The sequence below is a fragment of the Zosterops lateralis genome (assembly GCF_965231275.1).
Source record: "Zosterops lateralis genome assembly, chromosome: 22".
Classification (NCBI taxonomy): Eukaryota; Metazoa; Chordata; class Aves; order Passeriformes; family Zosteropidae; genus Zosterops; species Zosterops lateralis.
The window spans coordinates 8,096,391-8,105,261 of NC_139782.1; positions in this window are offsets into that span (position 1 = coordinate 8,096,391).

The window sequence follows — 8,871 nt, forward strand, 5'->3', positions numbered from 1 at the left end:
TACTGTTTTTCACAACTGAAACCATCCAAGCCATCCAAAACCTGGTAGACTTTCTCACCCCTGCTTTCTGTGGCAACAGTACAACTGTCCTTGGAGAACAGACTTACCTACTCTTCAGTGGGTTTGGCAAAGGCAGTGATTGTATTTTTTTATTTTTATTGCCCACTGCAAGGGAGGCACAAGGAAAATCAGGTGGTTGGAAGAAAAGAGGAGACATACTCTAAGGCCAGTCTATTGGTACAAGAGTTTATGCTGCTGGTCTAAAAGGTCTTATCTTACCATAAACTTTGACCAGAGAGAACTGAGCTGCTGTGAAAAAGAGAAGCAATGTCAACTCACGTGAAATGTGTCAGTGAGAAGAGTTGCCTAGACTCTGAGAAATAATTTGGGTTAGACAGCAATGCCTGGCCACTGAAAATGTTCCTGCTGAACCAGACATCAATAGAAATGTCTTTACTGGCTTTTAGAGATAGCAGTTACACTCCATGGCCTGCATGACTCCTAAAAATATCAATCTTGGTAAACTACTGCAGAAGTTGTTTCAGCTTGTAAAGCAATGGGAAGATCTCTCTTGGTAGGTGTGACTGACTAGCAGAGAGCAACTTTTGGCTACAGAGTCAGCTGGAAAAGCCTGAGCCTTATTCAGTCTCAGAGTATTTCTAGTTTTAGAACAGAAATTATGTTGAGGTCTTCACGGTGTGTTCCAGAGGATGTGACAAAAGGTCTCCAGAAATCTTGTGAATGGCCAGTTCTGTCACTGACACTGTCTGCCTCTCCTGGCATCACAGATGTGATAAAAATCTTGCAACAGAATAGCCATGAAGCAGAAATTAAAAAAAAAAAATGAAAAAAATCCTCCACTCTAGTGCCTGACATTCTTTTTAGGATGCCAATAAAAGATAATGTTACCTGTAAAACGTGCAAGCTGCTTCTAGCACTGCACCTCCCTCCTCTCCTATGCCCTTCTTCTGAATTTGTACTGTCACTACAGTGGACAGAGACTCAGGAGAAAAGAGCTACAGGGCAAGAATGTCACAGACAGACCCTCTCAACTAAATCAGCAGTTAAAGAAAAAAGCAAAAGAGGTGCTGAGAATCCAATAGCTCTGCTGCCCGTGCCATTTATAACCTTGGTTGTTGTGAGGAAGCTTTTGTACTCTCTGATTGAGTTTTGGGTCAAGCTGTGAATATCTCAGTGAATATTCTAACATCCATGTCGAATATGGGACAGGTATGAGGAAAGGCTGGGGGAGATGAGGCTGGGAGAAACACACTGAACACTGCAGAACAGAACCAGCGTGTCAAACTCAGCTCTAAGAGCACTCCAGTGGGTTCTGTCTTTCCCAGTGTGAGCCATTTCAGCTGCCTCACACTCTTGCACAGTCAGAAGTTCAAGGACAAATGCATCAACAAAACCCTGTTTTCCAGAGGCATAAAATATTTGACAAAATGCTCAGAAAGTTTGGCTGCTCCTTTTTTTATTTAGTTTTCCCATGCCTTTGGGGTGGTCCTGCTACTGGGATCTCAATATGTAATACAGATTAAATGACTTTGTGCTGATGCAGTGAATTTCATCAGAAGACCTCACAGCATTTGCAAATTAATTAATTAAACTCTCATGGCACTCTACTCCTAGTATCACCATCTTATTTAGATGGCAACAGAGGCATGGAGAAAGAGCTGCTTTATTCTGGGACCAACTGGAACATCTTCAGAAAAGCTGGAAAAAGAGCTCTGTGGGCCTGATGCAAAGTCCCTTCTTCAGGTGACTCGACCAATTCCCTCCCTAACCATTATCACACAGGCTAAGGATCTTTGGTGCAGCCTAGCACAGCATGAAAAGGTTCAGCAGAGGAGATTCTTGTGGGAGGATACAGAATTGCTTTGGGAAAGCAAAACTTAAAGCATACTCCAAGTATGATAATTAGGAGGGATCCAGTGGGAAAAAGCAGAGGTTTATTCCTTGGTCTGAATTGAATTGTACAGATAATGCTTACAAGATTTTTCTTACTCTGGCAGAGGACACCTTGGACTTGAGCTTTGCTGCTTTCATCTGCCTTGCAGTGCCTCCAATGAATAGGATTTATCTGAATGAAGCATTTTCCCTATGGGAAGCTGCTGTGGTGCCTTTAAGATTTGGAGTGATGCCCTCTGAAAGGGGAGCAAGAATATTTCAGAGGGACTCTATCCTTCAGGAAAAAAGCCCAAACCATGTCTTTCCAAGATGGGGTCAACTCGTCAGCCCTTTATCTGGAAGCACTTACTACACAATTAATGGAAGGAACCCTCATCAAATGAGGGACAAATCATAAAATTAGGGAGATGGAAATTAGGCATGGACAAATGATCCAGGTGCAGGGGAGATTTATGGAGGAGGTTGTATTAGAGCTAATGATTTCTGCTAATGATCCTCCAAAGTATAAAGTGGCACAGAGCCCACTCTCAATGGGACCAGAGAAAATCCTGCATACAGAGTGAAGGACATTCCTCCTGGGGAGGGGAAGCTGGACTTACACCACAACAGCAACATCAGACCACTCTCTCCATCTCCTAACCCAGAGATTCTGATTGTGGAACTTGCCAGCTAGAAGGCTGTGAGAACAGTGGGAACCCCTCTGCTATGATGAAAGTCACCCAAAAAGGAACACCTTTTACTGTGCTTCTCCCTCAGCAGGTTCCAGGGATATCCTCTCTCAACTCTAACACCATCTTCTTTCTCTTAAATGTAGCTCCTGACATAGCACTTAACCAGATGAAGGTTCCTCTGCCATCACCACCAAACTGAGGTAGAATCTCACTGCTAAAAGTGTGGAAGGGAAACCTGGTTCTTCCCAGTCCTCTCCTCTCCTCTCCCTCCCAATCACAGAAATGATGGGAACAAAACAAGGTGGGTCAAATGAAGCTCTGGCACTCACTAGGAATGCTGCCTCAAGGCAACATTTCCTTAAGGCTCCATTTTTCTATCTGGGAATCTCTCCTATGGACAACTATTTTGCCTTCCTCCTGCAGAGTGGCAGAGCTCCATATGGGAGCCATTGCTTTGACTGTAGCAGAGATGAGGTGAGCTGTGTTCTTCACCAAGATTCAGAGTTGACAAAGAGCAGATCTTTTTCTTCCTGGCATCACATCCCTCCTTACTGTGTTTTCATCTGGAAGAGGCTGAGCCTCAGCCTGAAGCAGCTATAAGCTTTCCATGCAACCAAAGCTCCTGGTGGCACCTGCACCAGTGTAGGCTTGCTGAAACCATAATTTCTCTGTTCCCTGTACCAAGCCTTCACTGGTGCCCTCTGCTATGCCAGCCTCTAACTCCTGGTGGAGTCTGGGTCTAGGAGAGTTGAGAGTACCTTTTGCCATATTTTGTAATTAGTCCCCCAAAAACCTTTGCAAAGGATTCTAGAAAAATGAACTCTAGAAACCCAGATTCTATGCTTGACTCTGGCCCTAGGCACAACATCCCACCTCTTACTGCCTCTGAAAGTAAGAACCATTTTGAAATCAAAATAAACTTGCTTCACACCAAGTTCTGAGATCTAATCTAAGTGGAAGATATTATTTATGATTTGTATCACTCAGACTCTCAGCATCTATTTTCAGTCACAAAGACAGCATTATTCTAAAACTTAAGAATGCTTTTCACAGGACATAGAAATTATAGGATCTGAGTTCCTGAAAGAAAACATAGGATGGGAGAGCTGTAAGTAAGTTGTGGCTCCTTTCCTGTGGTCAGGGAAAGTGGGGGAAAAAAGGACAATTAACACTGTTCAGCACACCCCTGGGAGCCAGACCCTGCCAGCTCCAGTGATTCGTAGTTCAGACTATTACTTCACAGTTCTTGAGTAATAAAAATTCCTAGTGAGCTTCATTTGGAGCACTGATCACGAATGGCACTGTGATTCACAGAAATATGGGGAGGACCCAATGCCAAAACAGTACTGAGTAAAATCTGCTGAGCTGGTGGGTTCATGTGTTATGGGTTGTGTTTTCTTGCTGCCCCCAAAAATAATTGGATCAATGTGTGACAGGGAGGATATGAAAAAATGAGGGAACTGGGGGAAAATGTGCGTGAGAGTAAATGGTCCAGGACTATGAATGAGGATATGGAGGTAACAGAAGTAAAGGGCTACACTGGACACTGCAGAAAGAAATCAGAGTGGCTTAAATCAGTTGGTTAATAGATATCTGGACCAATGATGGATGTTAGCACTGATATTGTGAAGTGATACATGTAGAAAAGACATAAAGGAGACATTCTCAGAAGGCACATAGCATGTCCAATCCCTCAATGAGTCCTCAGTCTTTACCAGCACTGCGCTTGTTTCTCTTTGTATCTTGCTGGATGTAATGTAAACTTGAACCATATAAGATAGTTTTTGAACATTGTCATTAATTACAGCAAGGGTCCTACTCTAAACTGTAATTTGGTACAGAGTTGCTTCAAAAGCCCTTTTGTAGCCACACCCTTTGAGCATTTTTATAGAGATGAAAGAGAGCTTCAAGATTGCCCCTCCTTCTGCTGGGAAGTTTCAATTAACACCAACTGCAGTCAGGAGCCATACACCTCAGCAAAGTGTTTCCAAGAAGGGAAAAGACTGGATATTAATGAACAAGAATAGGAAGGTGGCTAAAAATTAAGACTGTGGAAAAGAAAATATTCCTTAGTATTATGTTTGTGTGTTGTTTTCTTTTTCATTTGTATCTTTGCACTCTCTTTAGGTCTGCTAGGGTGAGGAGACTCTTGGCGGGCTGGGCAAGGTTTTACTATCGGAATTCTTGTTTCCTATCTTTTCTATTTACGTTTCTTCCTCTAAAGGAGCTGAGGTTGAAAAATTCACCCATAAATAAGACAATCTCCATCCTACTCTTCTTCCCAGATCTGCTTTCACCCAATGCAACAAACACCTCAGCATGTGGAGTTGTCTATACCTTGGGTAGGGAAACAATCCTTCATGAGACCCCACACCAATATTGCCAGTCTGTTTAAGGTTCTACACTGACGGGCAGCAGTATATAACATTACAGGTGGACAGATAAACATGTTGGTTTGTACTTAAATAGGAAGTTTAATGAATAGACAAAAATTATATAAACTCAAAGCATTTTTCCTGCTGCATCTTCATGCTTTATTCCCTGAAGGGTATTACAAGTTTTGACCATAGCAGCCTTACTCCTGCCACCCTTCCCCACACAAAGACCCTCTGAAATAAAGAGCAGCACAGAAGTCTGAGCCTGCTGGATGCCGAGACCTCCCAGACTTAAGTTACAGGACTATATATATTGTGCAATTTGGATGTCCCTAGTGGTATTGATCACAGGATTTGTAATGTTTCTGCATATACAAAGAGCAAACGGATGCTGTCATTCAGAATAACATTCATTTTAGATTAGATGGACAACCTAAGTAGAAGCAAAATGTCCGTGAGATATCTCTGTGTGTGAGCATGGATCTCTTTTTATTTCTCTCTGCTCTGGCATGCTGCAATGAATTAACACCAAATAGGCCTTCAGTGCTGACAATGTGGAAACAATGCTTAGCTCTTATTGCATGCTTTTTATTTGAGAATTTCAGGGCAAACTTCATTCCCCATATTGCACAGCCTGGGTAGTTGGGGCACAAAGGGAGAAGGTTGGTGTGCCCAAGGTTGCAGAAGTAAATGGCAGAGCTGGAAAGAGGCCCTTGTGACCCTCCACTGCAAGTCAGTGCCTGAAAGTCTACTAGTCCCACACCTATGCCCACAGCAGGAAGACATGCATGGAAGACCCACTGTTGGTCCTTGTCCTTGCAGGCCTGCTTTTAGCATCTTTGTTCTCTTGTCAGATTTTATTCCTGAACCTAGATGGACCTGCTTACTGTGATTACTCACACATCACTGTAAGGTGAAATATACAGCTTCACCCCACTGACTAAGAAAAATAAATAGGACTCTCTCCCCACCACCCACACCCACTCCCACACTTCCCTCTGAACTTGAAATAAAAAACCTGCAGAAAGATTCCCGATGGCTTTGTCAGGAAGGGGGGGATGGTGAGGATTGGTACAGTATATAACATCGCAGCTCTCCTGGATCAGTCACGCTTCCTAATTCAATAAGGTGAGAAGGAGCATAATTTGATCATATTTGTTTTGCATCACTGCAAAAACAGAAAATGAGGGGCTGCAGAGCCGCACCAATTTACTTCATCCGACCTTGATTAAAAGAAAATTAATTGCCGCATCTCTCTGGATATCTCAGGCAGCAGCCAATGGCTTTCCAGAATGGCACAAGAAAAAAAAAAAAGAATGAAAGAGAGAGAAGGAAAGGAAAGGAAAGGAAAGGAAAGGAAAGGAAAGGAAAGGAAAGGAAAGGAAAGGAAAGGAAAGGAAAGGAAAGGAAAGGAAAGGAAAGGAAAGGAAAGGAAAGGAAAGGAAAGGAAAGGAAAGGAAAGGAAAGGAAAGGAAAGGAAAGGAAAGGAGCAAAGCACAGAGAATCTTTGCCCTTCACCCCATAGCCTAACAGTCATATTAGAGGTGTTGTCACACTGAGGGGAAAAATGAGCCTATATTTCCTTCTGTGGTTACCACTGTATTCCCAACTGCTGGGGATTGTACCAGTCTCACAAAGCCTGTTTTGTTAAACTGCAGAAGCAAAGCTGGGAAGATCTCAAGGCAAGATTTGGCTTAGGGCAGCTGGTAATAGGACGCAGATATTTCTTGCTGTACTTCCCCATTTACTCAGAGCCAGGCCTATGCTAGAAATTATTTATGGTAATGTCAATTAGGGCCATGATTTTTTAACTGTATTTCTACACTGCAAAAAGCTGTAGTATAGCTTCAGTGAATCAGGAACCAAAGTGCTTTTACCAAGATAGCTGATTTCCCTCAAGAAACTAATTTAAGCCATGCCAAGCCAACAAAAGCACTCTTTGGCTGATCCAAGCTCTGCCTCACTAGTAGGATGCACTGATAGCAATACCAGCCAACATGTTCTAGTGTCAATTAGGAAAGACACTAAGATATTGTAATAAATCTGGGATAGCCGTAAAAGAAAAAAGTGAAATACATTTCAAGTATTATTCCAATACCCTTTCATGGGGTATTCCAAAGGGTAACTTTTGCCTAGGGAACTTTAGCATGAATCTTTCAAAACTGAGGAAGAACATGGGCTGTGAATCAGTGGCCAGGTTGGCTTCCCCTCTGAGCTGCCATCTAGGTAGGCATTGCTCTGTCTGTGTTTACACTGGGAATAGAGAGATTAACCTCAGTAGGTTGCAAATAAGCACTGTGAACCACCCATGAAGGCTGCACTGAGGGGGAAAAACTTTTCAAAGTTTCACTTGCACTTTACAGTCAGTGGCTGCCCAAACAGCAGCTCCTACAATACTCCTGCTTTGGAAAGCAAAGTACAAAGGAAAAGAAGTCTCTGTGTTCAAAACAACATATATATCTATTTATCTTTATCTCTATATCTATATATGTGTGTGCATGTATATATCTATATATCTATATATCTTTTTTTGATTAGTCCTTTGGGATCAGCCATCTGAGTCACCTTTTCTGGCAATGCCAGTACAGGTCACAGATTAAATAAACAGTGAGAATTTCTTTTGACCTTCCCTCTACTGACTGGATACAAAGGGATGAGAACTGGCAGCTGTTGGCTTCCCATGCCCTTAAGGGCCCACCCTGTCCATGCTGCTGCCCACTTCCCCCATTCTCCAGCTACCTGGAGATGTTGTAAGCACTCAGCCTGAGAACTTTTCCCAGCACTAAAGTCTTACACAAAATTTCTAAAGGGAAAAAAAGATGACGACTGTGGCTGATCCAGTGCAATTATCAGATCAGAAGCGCCTGCTGCAATCCCACTCAAAACTGTATTAAAAATTCATTTCAAGGGTTCTTTTTTTTTTTTTTTTTTTTTTTCTTCCCTTTAGCTGCAAGTACAAGAATTTACCCAGCTGTTTTATTGGGAAATTAAAGGGCACATTTTTCTAAGCCATGCACTGGAATTCAGATGGACCATAACCATGACTAGTGTAAATGTGAGAAAGGATATATGTGTCCTCAGCATCCAAATATCCATCCCATTGCACATATCACTGTACTAGCTATAACCCAAGCAATGCTAAATCTTAGACCTTTAATATAATATGAACTTAGGATTAGAAGGGAGCACTAGAGGCCACTTACTTTGGCCACTTACTTCTATGCGGGGCCGGCGACAGTCACATCATTCTTGTTTGCATAGCCTGGTCTGAAAAATCTTCTTTTGGTGGAGATTGTACAACCTACCTAGACAATCTATTCCAATGTTTAACTATCCTTATCCCAAGAAAGCTTTTCCTAATGGCTAATCTAAATATATATTTTTGCTGCAGTTTAGGGTCATTATTTCTTGCAATTGAATTCCTACTTTCTGGGTCTCATCCTTTAGATAAGAACATTTCTGCAAAAGCCTCAAAGTTTTCATAATTTAATATTTATAAATTCTATCCTGATGAAGGTCAATCTATTTCACACAGAAACAGGAGACATGTCCAGTCCCTTCTAAGGTAAAAAAAAAACAAACCAAACAGAACATTGCACAGACAAAAAACTTGTGCCACAGAAGAGTTCTATTTAAAAGAGTGTAATATTTTAAACTGGTGTTTTTACAACTAAATTAAAGCAAAGTGTTTATTCTTTCCATGTTAACCCTTCTGGAAATCTAAAAAAATAAAAAAAATAATAAAAAAAAATAATAATTATTAAAAAAAAAAAAAATTTGGGCAATGTATAGGCCTGTCCTGGTCCCTGAAATCAAAGGAATGATGCCCACGTTAGTCACAGATTTAACCTCAACTGCCAGCTGCAATTAGAATAGAGTAGAATATGGGTCATAATTAATATGAATGGGTG